The sequence below is a fragment of the Pseudopipra pipra genome, chromosome Z, assembly GCF_036250125.1.
Source record: "Pseudopipra pipra isolate bDixPip1 chromosome Z, bDixPip1.hap1, whole genome shotgun sequence".
NCBI classification, from domain to species: Eukaryota; Metazoa; Chordata; class Aves; order Passeriformes; family Pipridae; genus Pseudopipra; species Pseudopipra pipra.
In genome coordinates, this window is record NC_087581.1 from 608,901 (window position 1) to 626,632 (window position 17,732).

Consider the following 17,732-nt stretch of genomic DNA (forward strand, 5'->3'; position numbering starts at 1 on the left):
CTGACAAGGCCGGGACGAGCCGGGGAGAGGGAGGGCAGCGGAGTCGTTTCCAACCCTGACACTCCAAGGTGGGTTTGGGCGAGGCTGGTCCCAGTTTTCAGAAAACTTCCCCAGCGTTCAGACTTTTGTCTGAACGAGGAAAAAAAATCAGGAAAAAAAACCCCCACGGAGCAGAGCCTCCGGTGTGATAAATTGGCCCCGGACACAGCGGTTGCCTGGAGCGCGCTTTGAAGCGGGAGAGGCTCCTGGGGAACTTCCCCCCTCTCCCTCTCTCTCTCTCTCTCTGATGTCGGGAAATTAAAAATTAATCCCCTATGAAAAATTAAAAGGTGAAACTTTCTGCTCTTTCAGCACAGCCGAGCTTTTGGAATGCTGATTTGGGGCTCGGAATGCAGGGCGGGAGCGACGTCTCCGGGAACGTCGGCGCATTAGGACGCGGGGTTTTAATTGATTTTTTTGGTAAATTGGAACCTGTTTGCCCAGGGCTCGAGTGGCTTCAGAGGGGGGTAAATATTTATTTATTGATGTAAATAACTTTAAACAGGCGTTTACTCACTCCCGGGGTTCAGCACAGGGAAAGGAAACCGAGGCTTCCGGCGTGGGAGCGACGCCGGAATCTGCACGTCCGGCCAGTTTAAATCGGCCCTTTTTTATTAAAAAAATCGGTTTCAGACAGAAAATGGGTTAAAATCCATTTGATTGCAGGAACAAATGAGAGCAGAGCCCAGACCCAATCTGGGAATGGATGCAGGGATCCAGCCGGGCCGTGTCCCACCCCGGGGATCCGGGAGATGAGTTCCCGTCAAGTGCATCCGCTTGGAAAATGGGGAAAGCTGAGGGTCGGGCGCCCGCGGTCCCGGGGGAAGGTTTGCCCTGGGAAATGGGAAGTGGAGCTGTGATTGTTCCTCACAGGGTCAATTTGCCCAGATTTCCCATTTTTCCAAACCGTCCACCTGCTCCTGGAGCGCTGGCTGCAGGGGGAGGTTGGAGAATCACGGGATCCTGGGATGGTTTGGGTGGGAAGGGACCTTAAATCTCCACCTTGTCCGGCTCTGCCAAGGATTTAAACACCCGTGGAAATTAATCTGCTGGATAAAACCTTTTTTTTTTCCCTAGTCTTCATTAATCACCCGTCCTTCCCGCAGCTCCTTGCAGGAAAACAGATTTTTTAAAACCCTGTCAGCTGTGGTTTTGTGGGATTCATTTCGTGTCTGTTCTGCACCACCGGGGAGGAGGGAGACAATTAACCGGCGGCTTAAAAACTCGGAGCGCTCCTTCCTGCTGGGAATTATGTAACCGTGGGGTGGGCTGGGGCCTGACAGAGAGGGTTTCATGGGGGGGTTTAAGGTTTCTCAGCAAGGCAGAGCTGAGAATTCATCCCCAGGGGCACCTTCCCGGGATGGGGGGGGCTGATGTGTTCGGGAAGGGCGAGGGAGGCTCCGGCCCTGGGACAGCACTTGGACACCTCGGGGGGAAGCTCATCCCTGCTAACGAGCACGTGGGAGGGCAGGTTTCCATCCCACCCCTGTCCCCCACATCCCTGAAACCACCCCCGAGGGTGGGATCCCTCAGGCCGGGCTCCGTCGTGGCTCCACACCAAATCCCAGCTCGGGCCCCGCCAGCAGGGCCAGAAATCCCAGCCCGGCATCAATTATGGATGGATGCGGAAACGCAGCGGCCCGGGGAGGAAACACTTCCAGGAAAGGCAGCCCTGGAGCCCCCCGGGGACGGGGTGAGGGAGGGAGGCTGTCGCTCACTAACGAACCGGGAGCAATTAGCGCTGGTGGTGCCGGGAAGGGACGGGGGCGGCGCTGCCGGGAGGGAAAAGCCACCCCCGAGGGCTGGTGTGAGGATGGGGGAGAGGGAGGGGACAGACAAGTTGCAGGCCCTGGCACAGGCTGCCCAGGGAAGCTGTGGCTGCCCCTGGATCCCTGGAAGTGTCCAAGGCCGGGTCGGACGGGGCTTGGAGCAACCTGGGCTGGTGGGAAGTGTCCCTGCCATGGAACAAGATGAGCTTTAAGGTCTCTCCCAACCCAAACCCAGCCCCTGGCAGAGCATCCCTGCACGGGAAGGGCTCCGAGGCTGCTCCACGGCTCGTTTTCCAGGGAGAGAAATCCATACGTGCCGCTGACATTTCTAGGACGAGCTATTTTTGCCTCGCGAGGGGGCTGAAAAAATCAAAAGTGGCTTTCGTGAGAGAAATGAAGGCAGCACCTTATTTATGCCGAGAAAATTGCTTGTGCTGATTAACCCGGAGCTTTTCTGCGGCGTCTCTCGTGACTTGATCCCACGGGATCCGAGGGGGAAAAGGACAGGTCTGGGGGGAAAGGTGGGAGATGCAGTGGAGGAGGGTTTGGAGCTGGAAACACCTCACAGCTGCTCCGTGGAGACGTGTTGGGATGCTGGGAATGGTTGTCCTGAAAAATAACCCCCCGAAGGTGGGGGTTCATCAGCAACGGGACCCCAGGACACGGGAGCTACACAAACACATCCCCTGACGGAAAGCAGCCGAGGATTTAGGTGGGCAAAGGGGCCAAAAGACAGCAAATAAATTCCCCCCAGCTTCTTGCACTTGGTTTGCTCCGAAGCTCCCAAAATTTGCATGTGCATCCCTTTGTTTTAGGCGGGAAATTCCAGGGAATTTCTGGCAATTCCGGGGGTGCAGATCCAGCGGGGGCAGCTCGGCTCCTGCAGCCCGGCTGCGGCGTGGAGAGGCTCCCAGACTTTCTGTTTCTTTTTTTCCCCTTTTTTTTTCCCTTTCCGTGGGGATAATAATAACAGTGTCAAGGACACCGTTCAAGCCGACGCCTGGAGAGCTATTCAGCACCGGCCTATTTACGGCCATTATAAAATGCCTGTGGATAGTTCAACGACCGATTTTCAAGAGCCTCTCTCTCTCTCTCTACCTTTTGAAGGCTCAGGAAAATCTATCAAACTGCAGAAATTAAGCTATTTTTCTTCGGGGGGGAAGAGAAACAGAGGGTTGGGAGCTCCTGGCATTAAAATGCCGCCGCGGATCCCCGACCGGTGACAAATTGCCCGGCAGAACAACGAGCCGGGAGATGGGTTTGGGGGCGGCTCGGGGATTTTGGGGAGACCTTGCCTGGGGTTTGCTTTGTGGAGCTGAAGGATTGACCTTCCCCTCTGCTCTGGGAAGTATCCCGGGGAGGAGTTCGCTGCGGCGGCCGCAGCCGGTTGAGTTGTCCGACCTCCCGCCATCCCCGAGCCCTAAATGGAGCCCATTTGCTTTGCCAGAGCCTTTGGTTACGTTTAATTGAGTGGGAAAGACGTTTGTTTTTCCCCTTCAAAGGCTCCAGCTCCCTCCTGCGCGCGACCACAAAAAAGCATCATCTCCTGGTTCTCCGGGCCTGCTTCCCACCGGGAGGCTGAAGGACCCAAGGACACGTCCCTGCCCTGGGGTGTGGCTGTCCCCCTGTCCCACATCCCGGTTGGCAAGGTCCCACTGCTGTTTTCCCCTCCCTTCCAGCCCGGGCCCGCACCCCAGATTCCCCCTCCGTGCTCTCCGAGCGGTCCCGATCGATCCTGTCTCTCTTCCAAGCCCTGCAGTCCATAGGAGGGGAATATGAATAAATAATGCTCTTTGGATGAGGGGATTTGGAGCTGCCCCGGGCTCTTTGGGTACAATCCCTTCCTTTCAGCAGGTGCTGCTCGGGCATTTTCCGTTCTGCTGCCGAGGCTGTTGCTTCCCGTTAGCCCGGGAGCCTTTTCCAAGGCATTCCCGAGGGAGCAGAACTTGGATTTCCACAGCTGTCGGTGCTCCACAGGGTTTGTCCAGGGCTGTGCCCACGGCAGGTGGGCAGGGAAGGGCTGGAGCTGGGCTGGCTCTCCCAGTTTAGGGATGGGAGCGCTCCCAGTCCCACTGGCCTGGTGTTTGCTGCATCCCACCCAGGGATCCTCCTGCCAGAGGCTCCGGGGAATGCTGGCCCGTCCTGAGAGCCCCCGCCGAGGGCACCGAAGGGCTTTTAGCTGTGCTGTGATTCCTGACGGGCACAGGAGCAGGACGGGCTCTGCTGGGGAGTGGCACTGCCACCAGCTCCCTGCCAGGGCAGCGCTCCCTCCTCCATCCGAGCCCGCCCATCCCTCCCTCCTCGGGAGCGGGATTCACATCCCGGATGGACTCCTCTCTGTCCGACCGAGGACAAACCGAGGCGGGGGAGGGCTCCGGGCCCCTCCGTCCCCTCGGCACAGCCCGCGGCTCCCGGCAGGACGCTCCCGGCAGGACGGGCAGCAGCTGCCTGTTCCCAAGGGAAAGGCGCTGCCTGGCCCTGTCCTGTCCCCTCCCCGTCCCCGTCCCCGACCCCGAGCCGCTCCCGCCGCCGCCGCACTCTGTTCTTTGTGAGCCGCAGCCTCTCTTTGTGCCGGCCATTTGAATTTGACCCTTTCCAACACCAAAAAAAATCGATATTCCCGGCGAGAAGCGGCGGGCGCTATTTTTTTATTTTTCCCGAGGCCTGTTTACGGCCCGGCGCGGTCCCGGAGCCAGATGTTATCACATGTTATCAGATGTTATCAGATGTTTTATCAGATGTTATCAGATGTTTTATCAGATGTTTTATCAGATGTTATCAGATGACGTTATCAGCGCCCCGTTAGAATGACAAAAACACAAAGGAAAACGAGCGGGGAGCCAGCAGGGGAATATAAAATCATTAACAAACTCCTACTAACGGGCTGGTCTCCTCCAGAATTTTACCACCCACCAAGTTTTAAATCGTGCCTCACACTGGGACCCCGGTGTCTCTCCCGCCGCCCATCCCTGATCCTCAACTCAGCAGGAGGAAAGTGGGAAATCAGAGAGACTCCCCCTCATCTGCAGGTAGTGATTGAGCAAAGATTTATGGATTTATGGGCCGAACTGGGATGGATTTCGAGGAGTTTGGCTGGGTGGAGTTAATTACGAGCACTGCTGGCTGCCAGGGAAGCCTGGCCCTGCTCCAGGGGTGAGGATGCAACCGAGGGGATGAGATCCTGGTTTGTGGTTTGGGATCAGATAAAACAGGCCTTGCCATCAGTAATCACCTTGATTCACCCCCTGGAAGTGCTCAGGGCCAGGAGCAACCCTCCCTTCCCTGGAAAAGGGAGAGCAGAGGAACCACTTCATTCCTGAGCCGCTGCACATCTGAAATCCCAATTTGGGGCTGGATTCTTGTGGGATCCAGGCATTTAACCCGAGCCAAACGCTGGCAGCTCTGACATTTAAAAGCTCTTCTAAAGATCTCAGTCTTAATTGTCGGGATTTTTTTTTCCCTGCCTCCCAGCTGGGTAGTTCAGGCTTCCAGCCTTTTCCAAACAAGTTTATCCAGCCTTAATTACCGGTAAGAGAGTGCCCCTGCTCCTGCCTGACAGACAACTGCCAGGGCTGCTAATTAGGGGCTGGGAGATACCGGTGGTGGCAGGAATTAATTGTTCATTGATCCCCCAGGTTGTGGGCAGGCGCTGCAGGTGTGATGTCCAGGCTCTGCTCTGTCCATGGGAGCATTCCCAGCGTGTCCTTCCCTTCCAGGCTCAGCCCTGCGTGAGCCACAGGGACTGAGGTGTGTGAACAGCAGCTGCGAGGAGAAAACCAGGCCTGAAGTGCTGCCCTGGACTGAATTTGTGTTTCCTTCGAGAGGAAAAACAAACAAACCACTCAAAAGAACCGCCACGGTGACAAAACAAAACCAAAAAAAACCCAATCAGCTTAACAAGCTCTTTAAATTTCCTCTCCCAGGGCAAATCCTGGAATGTGGAGTGTCACTTCCCAGCGTTTTTTGAGGCTTATTATCACCCTATAAACTGCCTGCGAGAGGAGATGGTTCCTGCCCGGGGTTTGTCATGGAAAAGCTGAGCCAGCTTGGGTCCTTTCCTTGGGAAAGGATCCTGGCACGAGGCTTCCAAGGACACGGGGATGGCACAGGAGGGGGCACAGCCCGTCCTGCCCTGGCACCACCCGTTTGTACCTCAAAACTGGCACAGGCTCCGGCCCCTCCGGAGGCTCTCGGGGTGTTAATTAATTAATTAATTAATTGTCTCTCCCTCGTGGGCCGTTTGGGGCAGGCTGGGAGAGCCCCCCGGGGAGCCCTTTGTTGCGGAGAGGTGAAAAATGGTCCCCACAAAAAGAGCGATCCCCCCGCGATCAATGCCCTCTAACAACCGTATTGATCAGCTGCAGCAGAACAGCTCCCATTTATTAATTATGAGGGAGATGTTCCAGCCGCTCCAGAAAGTTAACTGCTCGGCTTTCCCTCGCCCCAAACCCGCCTGGGGCTGGCACAGCCGCCCGTGTCCTTCCCTGGGGAGCTTTTCCCCAGCCTGGCACGGGGCTGCTCCCACCCCTGCCACCCCAAACCCCCGGTGTCCCCACGGCTCCGGGGGGGCTCAGAGACCACGGGCACGCTGTAAACTAGAAGAAGGAAGCCCAGGAGGGGTAAGGAGGGGGAAAAGGAAGGTCAGAAAGGGGTAATTAAGGAAATGCAGCCGAGAGGAATTATAGGAGGGAGGATTAGAAACGTGTGATCGGTGTCGGTGCCCGGGGACATAAATCACGGGCAGGGGGAAGGAGATGCCTGAAGGAAGGCGAGGGCTGATGGGGGACTGATTATGAGTTTGAAATATGGCACGTTGGCAAAAAAACCCGCGGTGATTTATCTGGTGTCAAGCCGCTGTCCCGGGCAGGGGCAGCCTTTCCCACACAGCCCTTCGGAGACGCCGGCTCCGCAGCTGGATTGATTTCCCAGCCTGCCAGCTCTCCACCAGAGCTGGTAACAAATAACATGGAGAGGGGAGAATTAGGGAATCAAAGAGGGAAACAAATGGCTGGAGCACACCCTCAGCACAGGGGGTGGAGGGCGGGGGGTTGGACACCCTAAATTCCATTTGTGCCCCTGCACAGGCAGAGCCCAGCTTTAGAGTGGTGGGATGGGTGTGGTCAGGTTTAATAACTGGGATTTGCAGCCCTGGAGAGAGGTGGAAATCTGCACCTTTTGCAGGTAAAAATAAAAAGGGAGCACAAGTCACATTAGAAGCCGAATTAGATCTGTGGGCTAAAATATGAACTGTAATTAAATCTGAGCCCCCCGAGCTCCCAAACCCACGGCACGGGGGCACAGGGAGGGCAGTGGGGCCGGGGCTGCCAGTGGGAGCCAGGCAGGGGCACCTGGGGAAGGGCTGGAGGTGCTGCAGTGCCAGGGGGAGGCGAAGCAGAGGGAGCCTGAGCAAAGCTCCAGAAGGATCTGCCGGCGGGAAGCACGGACCAAAAATAGGCAGCGGCAGGAATCGAGCGGGGAGCGAGGAAAATGGAGCCAGGGATCAATACCTGGAGGCCAGGAACGGAGAGGGCTGGGAGCAGTTTGTATTCCTGACCCAGGCAGCTGAGCTGAAAAGCTGATTTCTCTGGGAGAAATCACCGGCACGGCCAAAAAATGCCAAAAAAATGCCTAAAAATGCAAGGGAGGTAAATGAGGGCGTGGGCTGCGAGACCTCCCCCGTGCCTGGAGCTGGCACAGCAGGATTAGAGCCAGGCAGGCCCTTGGCCTCGGCACGGGACTCCTGCTGGAAAACAGATGGGAGGGGAAAATGATTGGAGGGGGAGATTAATCCTGACACTGCTGGCAACCCCAGATCGAAGGGATCAGGGCAGGGCCGAGGGGCCCGGGCCGTAATTCGTGGTGAATGAGGAGGCCAGATGCTTGTTCAAATTTGGGATTAGATTTTGGAGGCTGAAGGGGGATAATACCCGACATGATTATGGTATTAAAAGGGTGGTCCCCCAGCGGGTGAGCAGGTTGGAAGGACCCTTGGCATTAAGAGCTGGGGGTGAGGGGACAGGTCACTTGCAGGGCACCCTGTCACCCAGGTCAGGCACTGGCTGCTGGTGGGCCCTTTAGCCCAGGGAAAACTCCTTGCTCGAGGTAACCGTGGGAATTTGGCCCCCACATCCAGGGAAGTTCGGCAAAAAATGCCATTTTTCGTTCTTTTTCTCTGGCTCAGGCTTTGGAAAAGTCCCGGGGACACCTGGGTACACTGCCTGAAAAGAAGAGCTGCTTTTGGGTTTTTGGGGTTTTTTTCCCCTTGTTTTGTCCCAAACTTTGGGCCTGAGTGGCACCTCTTGGCACCAGAGCTGGAGCCAAGGTGGGCACCCAGCCCAGCTCCCTTTTGGGGGAGCCTGGGGGTGCTGGAGGTCTGGGGGCTCCCCATGCTCGGGAATGCCCCCGGGATCCGGAGGGACAATCCCTTAATCCCTGCCTTGTCATCCTCTTGGGCTCCCTGGGAGCATCATTGGTGCAAAGAGGTTTCCTCTGAAGGTCCAGCCCTGGGTAATGGCACATCCTGGAGTTCTTGGGGTCCCTTTGCTGCAGCCCTGGTGTTTATTAGTGCTGGAATTCAAGGGTTTCCCGTGGAGAAACGGCTCGTGATGTCACAAACAACGAGGAGGGAGGAGGCGATTCCAGCCGGGAAACCAAACAGCCCCTTTTTGCCAGAGGGCTGAGGGTGGGAGAGCTGGGGAGGAGGAGAGGGAAGTGCCTGGCAGGGCAGCCTCTCCTCTCCCCACACAAACATCTAAGAACTATTAATTTCGGGCAGCAGCCGGGAAGGAATACATGAGAGGGGAATTGATTTCTATTTAAATGCGATGTTTTCATCCCCGTTTTTCCGAGGGCGAACATTCATCTCCGAGTACCTGTGCTAATTGATTTCAAATGCAATCCCCCACCATTGCCGTGGAATAATAAATCTGGGGGCTGGGGAGGGAAAGGAGGGATGGCAGCAGGGCTGGGGAGGGAAAGGAGGGATGGCAGCAGGGCTGGGGAGGGAAAGGAGGGATGGCAGCAGGGCTGGGAAGAGGGGGAGCCCCGGGAACCCGCACCCACAGCCCGGAGGTGCATCCAGGCTGGAAAAGGTGGGCACAATCCCATTAGAGGAGTCGTTTGGGGATCAGGGGGGGTTACAGATCACACAGAGGGGCCTGCTAATCCACCCAAGCTCTTGGGGAGAGGGAGATTAGGAGGGAGACAGGGCACAGGACTCCAACTGGGAAAGGAGCTGAGCGTCCCAGCCACCCTGCTGCAGGGCTGGCACGGGCCTGGCAGATGCCAAAAGGGGCTGGTTTGGCTTGGAAGGGACCTTAAAGACCGTCTAGTCCAACCCCCTGCCACGGGCTGGAACACCAGGTTGCTCCAAGCCTGTCCTGGACACTCCCAGCGACGGAGGGAAGCTCGTGCCAGGGCCTCCCCACCCTCTGGAGCTGGCACAGGACAGTTATGAGAGCCCTGGAGCCCTCCCAGTGGGAGCTGCCCCTCTCAGGAACACCCTTAGTCCTTGCCAGCACTGGGATTGGATTTATTGCCGGGGATATTTTACAGTGGGAAAAGTAAATAACGCTTCCCTCGGGCAGTTTGATCTCCACCGTCAGCCAGGGGATGGCTGCAGAGGATGTGAGGAATGCCAGAGGGTGGGATGGTGTCCCTTGGCACAGCCTGGACAAGAGGAGCAGGGAGGGAACCAGGAGTGCCCGAGGCTGGAGATAAATGTCACGTGGGGGGCACCCCAGAGGAGACCACTCTGGGAGCAACAGCTCGGGGAAAAACAGCCGGCTTTTAGGTGTTTATCCTCAAATAAATAATGGAGCAGGAGACCCAAAAAGCTGCTGGGGGAAAATGGGCTAATGGAAGCCCTGGGGAAGCAGGGGAGGGGTGAGGAGCAGCTCCTGCCTCAGCATGGGGCACTTGTGGGCAGAGATTGCAGAGCTCGGGCCTGTTGTGGTACTCAGGGCTCTGGAGGAGGGGGGGAATCGGGGGGAGAACAGAAAATAGCCGTCAAAATTACCCGGGAGCCAAAAATACACCGGCTGAAAGAGCCTGACGTGGAGAAAAGAGGGGGGAAAATGCCCTGATTACAGGATATGGGAACTTCTGCGGGGAAAAATGAGGGAATAACGAGGCAGCTTTAACCCGAGGCAGGTCCAGGAGGGAAGAGTCCCCACGTGGGGAGGAGCTGTGGGATAGAAATCACTCATTAACCCCACGGGCACAGCGTGGGGTTAATGAGTGAAATTCCTTTGGTAAAGGAAGGATCCGTGGAGCCAAATTTTGGGCTGCCTAGGTTGGACTCAGCTAATCCAAGACATCTCCCACATCCTCAGGAAGGGGATGGACGTGGGCACTGCCCCAAATGGACACTGCTGCAAATTCTTTCCACTGTTTTTGCCAGACCCTTCTGAAGCAGTTTTTATGGATATCCTCTTTCCCCAGGACCTGTAGCCTTGCCAGGGAGCAGGTTGGGGCTCCAAACCCGGCCCCAAAGCACTCAGAACACTCCTATTGCTGCAGCTGGGACCGGCAGCAAAATAAACCCGGGGAAATAACGGGCAGTGGGCAGGCAGGGAGAGTGGAAAGGCTATTGATTGGAGCAGGGGCTCTGTTCTGCAGCTCACAAGGGCCCAGCTTCGGGGGATTTCTGGCAAATAACATGTTGGATGCTGTTATTTGTGGAGCCTGGAAATCCTGGAGCATCCGGGGCTCTGGCAGGTCTCTGTGCCTCGGGACAGGAGGAAAAGCAGGAATCAAATCGGCCCAGGAATCAAATGAGCTCCACCTGCCTCCCACCCCAGGCACCCAGAGATCCCACTGCAGTTCAGAGGTGGGAGCTGGACGAAGCAGCTCGTGTTTTTAAGTGAACAAATGGCACTTCACACGTGTGATGACAGCGAGCCGGGCGCTGCTTCCCGGGAAAACACGCCCTCCCCGAGCCCCCGGCGTGAGGGATGGGGGAGCAGGCAAAAGGTTAATAGAGCGTTGGGCCTTTTTTAATTGAAAAAATGACTGAGGGACCATGTAGCAGAGCGAGCAGTAATATTATTACAGGCTGTAAGTACTGTTGCAGAGACTTACTGTTCATCTGGGAGCAGAGTAATGAGCGCCGGGGCCGCCGGGGGCTCGCCGGCAGGATCCCGGCCGGCTGCCTCGGGAAGGGCAGAGGGTTCCCTGAATGTCTGCCGGGCTGGGATTTGTGTTTAGGGGTGAGGTGCTGCCTCCTGAGCCAACCCGTGGGGCAACAGGCTGGAAGTCAGCACAGCTGGGTCGAATCTAGGGAGTTTTGTACCCCCTGCTGCCAGGGCTCCTTGAGCACATCCGGAATATTCCTAAGGGTGACTCCGAGGCTTGAGGGCAAATTGGGTGAATAAACAGGCCCTGGGTGGGGTGTCACAGCTCCCAGGTTGGGATTCACAGCCCAGACACACCACTCTGCCCTGACATCCCAGGGAAATCCGTGACCCCATGGTGCCATCTGCTCCAGGGGCCCTTGGCAGGAGGTTTGCTTGGGATCCGGGATCAGTGGAGCTGACGGGGCTCGGGGCTGAGGAATTGCCCTGGGAGAGCTGTGCCATCCCGAGGAGCCGGGCCCTGGGCTGGTCACCAGGCTGTGGTGGCACTTGGGGCTGCCAGGATTGATGCTCCGGGGGAGCAGCTCGATCTGTCATCCCTGAAAAGCCTCATTTCCAGCCAGGCTCCGGCAGGAGAGGCAATCAGCCTGGAACCTGCTGCACGGGGAATTTATAACTGCTCTGCCAGGGACAGGAGCCGGGGGGGAACCTCTCCTGCTGGGAATGTCTCCGACAGGGAGACCTGCACCTGTCTCCAGCGGGCAGAAGGGAATTCTCCTGGAAAAAAATGGGGAGAAAAGGGAGGGAGACTCTGCCTCCTGCCTGGGCCTGGCAGTGCCCCCGGGCTGTGCTGGAGGTGGGGGTTTGTGGTTGGAAAAGTGCCACAGAGTGCCGGGATGGTTTGGGTGGGAAGGGACCTCGAAGCCCATCTCATTCCTCAAAGCCCCCCTCCCACCAGCCCTGGTTGCTCCGAGCACCTCTGCGTGGGCGTCTCCTCCTTCCCAGGAGCACAGGGACCCCCGAGCCCCCCAGCAGAGCCCCCAGTCCCCCCCTGCTCCGCTCCTTCCACGCCGGAGCCGCGGCTCCAGCCCCCGGCCGCCGGATGGATCGCTCGCATCCTCATCTGTGCTGCACTTTCCTCCCCCCGTGGAGGACGAGCTGCAGTCGCTCCCATCCATCTCCCTCTTTCAAGTCATCTTCATTCCGCAATTTCCCCCTCGCCCCCGAAAAGAGGAGGAGATCGATGCCTTTCTTTCCCATTTCAGGCGGGCAGAGGGGAGGAAGGAGCCCGGGGAGAGGCAGGGGAGGCTTTTTGCCTCTCCCAGCACACGTCCCTCCCCGCTCGGAGCACGAGCACGGCTGGTTGGGTATCGATCCCTCCCTGGGAAATGCCGCAGCCTGTGCCCGACCCTGACCTCCCCCTCACCCTGCCAGAGCCAAAAACACTCGGCTCCCAGGCTCTGGGAGGCGAAAAACGGGGAGTTTCTGCACTGGGGAAGGCAGGACGGCAGCCTGCGAGCCCAGCACGGACAGGAGTCAGGAGCAAACCCCTGAGGGAGAAGGATGGGCCCTGGCCACGTGTGCAATGAGTTGTGTTTGGTCCCAGCTGCTCTAGGCAGGGGCACGGCCGGGTGGGACTCCTACGAGGTCGGCACTCAGATCAAAAAGAGATAAAAGACAAAAAAATACCTGCTTGTCTCTCCCACTGTCCCGCTAAGGCCACACTGGGATCTGTCACTGCTGGGCCTGCTCCGACAGCAGAGGGGATTCCAGGGGTCCTGCAGCAGAGACATCATCATTATTATTATTATTATTATTATTATTGTTATTGTTATTATTATTATTATTATTATTATTATTATTATTATTATTATTATCATCACCAGAGACGAGGCTGGATGGCGTTTGTGCCACCGGAGGGTGGGTCTGGGCTCCAGGAGCCCCCAGGTGCTGCTTTCCCAGCTCCCCCCCGGGTAACAGGTGATTTCCCAGCCCGGGTTGGAGGAGAGGGACTCAGAGGAGGGCTGGTTTTTCCACCTGGTCGATGGGTCCGGGAGGAGCGGCGCCAGATCCCCTGAGTTATGGTGCAGCACTGGTGGCTGTCAGGACAATGGGCAGAGCGAAGACAAATACACACCTCTGCCTCCCTTATTACTTTAAGCCTTTTATTATCATTATTATGGGTGATTAAAAATCCCATTAATCAGATGCTAAACAGATTAAGCCCCATGAATTAATTTGCTGGAAATAACTAAGACAAACATTCTGGGCAGAGCTCATTTAATGAAATAGAAGCTGTTTATCTGCAAAATTAGGGCTCGAGCGGAGCTGGAAAAATCCAGCCCCGTGTGGGCCCAGGCTGGAGCCAGGGCCGATTTTTTACCCCTTCTAAGTAAAAGAAGGATCTTGCCCTGAGTAATTTATGATACATTACACAAAGAGCTCGTTAGCCAGGGCTGGAAAATAAAATTACAGTCAGTGAGGAAATAATTCCGTGATTTAGAGGTTAAGGAGGGGAGGCTGAAGGACAGAGGGCGACAGAGCTGAGCCCTGCCAGGGAGGGGGCTTGGCATCACCGTGTGTCAAAAAGGAGCTTCCCAAGCCAGTATCCAACCCCCAGAGCATCAGCAGGGACCAGAGGGCCTCTCCTTGAATCCAGTTCCAGCCTTCCCCAGAAACTGCCCATGGAATGGCTGTTTCTCGCGGCTGTTTCAATAAACGGGCGTTGTTTATTATTGCTGTTGAAAGTTCCACCTTTGCTTAGGAAATAGAACATTTCAGCAGCAAAGAAGGCTCTGACAATCAGAGACAATCAAATTGCCTCGGCCAAGGAGGGCGAGGGTCCTCCGAGGAGGTCAAAGCACAATTAGAACTTTAATTAATGCAATTGGTGGAGCCTCCACCAGCAGCAGCAGTGTGTTTTCCCTGGGAGTCCCTCACACTCTCCTGGACAGCCCCTCGCTCCCCCAGATGCATCCATTTATCCCAGAGGGGCAACTTTTGGGCTCCCCGAACTCGGGGGCTGTTTGCTCGCAGGGCTCGAACCCCGAGGGGAGGGAGAGGATTGAAACCATCCCGGAGCCCCGGGCTGGCACCGAAAGGGCTGATCCCAACTCTTCCTGCCTGGCTGGCGTTTCCTGACAGCCGCCTATTAAAGTGGGCCCGGGCTGCCGTGCCGGGGAGGCTCCGATAAGTGGATCCACATGCAATATTCATGGCTGGCTTCAGAATAGTTACAGATCCATCACGCTTGGCAGCGGGGACGGCGCGCTCCTAATGCGGGGCTTAAGCACCTTTTTGAGCCGGAGCCCTGAGGAGGGACGAGCCGGGGGGCTGGCACGGTCCCCACTGATGGCATGGCCCCACTCCTGCCTTTAAAGCCCCCTGCCCACCTCCAGGGAAGCCCTGGAAAGCCTTTTGTGGGACCTGTGGCTGTGGGGTGTCCCCAGGCACCCCATGACCCTCAGCGCAGGGGAGCCCGGCCCGAGCTTAATTCCCTCACTCCGGGACAGGTTTGTTTACCAGCTTCTGGCCAGCACCGCCCTGCAGCTCCAAACCCGGCCTCATCCCCCGGGATTAATTTTTACACAATCACTCCGGAGTCCGTGATAATCACTCCATAAAAAAAAATGAAGAGATTTGGGATTTTTTTTTTTTCCCCGGCGCGGAGGATTAGGCCTAAAGACGAGTAATCTGCGGCAGGCTCAGCTGCAGGCACACCACTAATCGCTCCCAACTCTTCCCAGCTTTAGCCTTTTCATTAGGATTTTCCACCCGCTCGTCCTTGCTGAGGTTCCTCCCCGTGGACACCCCAGGGTTATTCCCGTTGTTTTCCGCTTGGGGTTTAATTCCCGTACATTCCTGGCGGGACTCTGGAGCTGCCAGAGGAGTGAGGGCTCCGGGGCCGAGAGAAAAAACACGGCACGTTTTACATCCCGTCGTGGCCAGCAAGCGTTTCCCCAAATATAATTAAAATAAGTACGTCTCTGGGACCGGGCTGAGGACGCGGTGCCAGGGACTTTAAAACAAAATAACGTCAGCACTTAGAAAAGGGCTTCGAGCAGACTTTGGGTACTTATGCTCCAAATAATTGTCCCAGGAAACCCGATTCAGCAGCCACCCGGGCTGAAAGCACTTAGGCACAGCGGGCAGGCGTTCAACAAAGCATTTAGAGCCCCCGGCGCTGCCTCAGCAGGAACCTCGGGGCTCCGGGCGGGAGTGACTCAGGGAAACCGCGGGGCCGGCGGCTCACAGGGACGGGGCCCGCCCGGATCCCGCCCGGATCCTGCCTGGATCCTGTGGCTGCAAGGGTTGGGGTGCAGGGGGTTCGTTGGCCCAGCGGTGTTCCCGGAGCTGCAGGTGCTCCCTCCTCACCGCCTTCCCCCAGGAATGTGTCTGCAGGCGCTGCAAACCGGCAGCCTCGGCTGCTCCTGGGAATAAATTCGGGGATCTCCACACCCCCGCAGGCTGGCAAGCACCTGGTTTTAAAGGGACTTGAAAACCACTCGGAGGCCCCCTCACGCTTGGAGACCCCAAACAGCAGCTTCAAAGGAGGGAGGGACACGGCAGAGGGAGCCTGGAAAAGGTGGATTTCAGCAGGGGCAAATCTTCCAAGCACAACTCTCCCATCCCATTTCCCTAAGCCGAAAAGAGGGAACCTTTCCTAAGTGATTCCTTCATCGGGCTTGAAAGCAGATCAACGCTCCTGGTTTCTTTTCTGTGGTGTGGCCCTGCCTCTCCTCACCAAAACGGGGGGCCCAGCCCAGCAGCTCCTCCTGAGCTCCCCACAGCCCCTCACTGAGGTGAGGCAGCCCCGGGCAGGGCCCTACCTGGGCCTGGCGCTCCCCACAGCCCGGGCAGGGCCCTACCTGGGCCTGGTGCTCCCCACAGCCCCTCACCGAGGTGAGGCAGCCCCGGGCAGGGCCCTACCTGGGCCTGGTGCTCCCTCAGCCCCTCACCGAGGTGAGGTGGCCCCGGGCAGGGCCCTACCTGGGCCTGGCGCTCCCCACAGCCCCAGCAGGGCCCTACCTGGGCCTGGTGCTCCCCACAGCCCCTCACCGAGGTGAGGTGGCCCCGGGCAGGGCCCTACCTGGGCCTGGCGCTCCCGCGCAGCCTCCGGCGAGCCGAGCTGGGTGTCAATTACGGGAAAATCAATGGAGATGCTGCTCAGGACTCCTTCTCACCATTCAGCACGGATGAGATCCTTCACTTTCTAGCACTGATTCATTTACTTTCAGCCTCTCCAGGGGCTCCTGACATATTGCTATCTGGGAGGAATCTGAAGCGAGAACTGCCTTTGTTTCCACCGCAACTTGTTGGCTGCGGGGCCGGGGGGCTGGGGCTCGGGAGGGAGGCTGAGGCACACGGCAGGGTTGGAACATTTCTCACCAAAACACCTTCCCGAGGGGCTCCCAAACCTCATTTGCATGGGCGGGATAAGGGGAGAAAGGGGGCCAAAGCTGGGGCCGGAGTGGCAGCGACCTCCTTCCTGCAGCTCGGGGTGCTCCGGTTGAGCTGTGCCCGGGAGGAGTGCTGCTCCTCCCCTTGGACAGCTTGGACGGGGCTCAAAGCAACCTGTAAGGTGTCCCTGCCCATGGCAGGGGAGTGGGACTGAGTGGTCTTTCCCAGCCCAGCAGCTGGAAGCTCTCCCAGTGGCAGGAGAGGTGTGTGACACCAGGGCTGCACAGTCTCACTCTAGGGTTTGTTCCCAGCCCCAGGACACACAGGAGACAATGTTAAAGGTCATAGAACCAAATTCCAAAATATCTAAAGCCAAAAACTGCAGTTGGTTTATCCTGGGAAGGTTGGGACTTCACCAGGACAACACCATCCATGTCGAGGCTGGGGACACCGTGCACTGGGTGGACAACAGGCACACAGAAACCTGTCTCAGACAGCTGTTATATCCTCCATTCCCAGCCTTTCCTCTCCCTCCACCAAAGCTCCAGGCACCCCACAGGAGCGAGATATAGACCTGGGGCCATGCCCGGGTCGAACTCCCACTGCAGGCTGGAGAAGCACCGCTGTGACACAAACCCCAGCCCTGCAAGCTGCTTGTGTTCCTGCTCTTCAAAGGGAGCCTGGTGCATGGAGAGCGTGTGGGATATAGCCCAGAGCAAGGACGGGGCTACAAAGACAAGATTTATTATTTATAAGGCACTTCAGTGAACTCGGGGCTGGGAGGCAGAGCGGGCTGGGGGGGGCAAAGCTTTGTGAGGGGAAAATGGAGTTGGAGAGGACGCCGAGAGCAGTGCAGCACGCAGAAGTCATGTTCATGAGGGACATTCCTCGGCTCAGAAGTCAGGCTCTCTTGGAGTTCCTGTGGAATTTGCTGTGTGATTTAGGGGCCGGTTTAATGAACCTGGCCCCGGCCACCGGGCTTTTAAAGAACGAGGGTCTGCCGAGCCAGCACTGGTTCTGCACTGTCCAGCACGGGGTCCTGCAGCCCTGTATGTGCCATGGTGTCACAGGGAAATGTGTCACAGGGGGCTGGGGACATCGAGCACCCACCCCGACACAGTCACAGTGTCCCCAGCAGCCCAGGCTCCCCATGGCTGAGCCCTACCCACATCCAGAGGGTCTGGGGGATCCCTGCAGCACTCGGGCTGCCAGTCTGAGCCTCCCCCGGCCACCCCAGGCTTTTGGGGGATCGCTGCAGAGCCCCCGAAGGCAGCGGGCAGGGTGCTCTGGGCACACCGGGGGTGTCAGGGTGGGCACCCTCGGGGCCCCCCGGGGCTGGCGGTGCGTTCTCCGCGGCTGCGGGGGGGCCGGGCCGGGGCCGGGGGCGGGCGGGGGGAGGCTCGGCGGCGCCGCCGAGGCCGGGGCTGCCTCTCCCGGCTGCCATTTCAGC

At 57.7% G+C, this 17,732-nt stretch overlaps 1 long non-coding RNA gene across 1 annotated transcript; it reads right to left on the minus strand.

Moving 5' to 3' along the window:
* Nucleotides 1-10,484: 10,484 nt before the first annotated feature.
* Nucleotides 10,485-16,440, minus strand: LOC135406560 (uncharacterized). Its single transcript, XR_010426337.1, has 3 exons — nucleotides 15,972-16,440; nucleotides 12,572-12,660; nucleotides 10,485-10,536 (listed from the first exon to the last, which is right to left on the minus strand). It is a non-coding gene; the product is annotated as an uncharacterized LOC135406560 (long non-coding RNA).
* Between the last annotated feature and the right edge of the window lie 1,292 nt (nucleotides 16,441-17,732).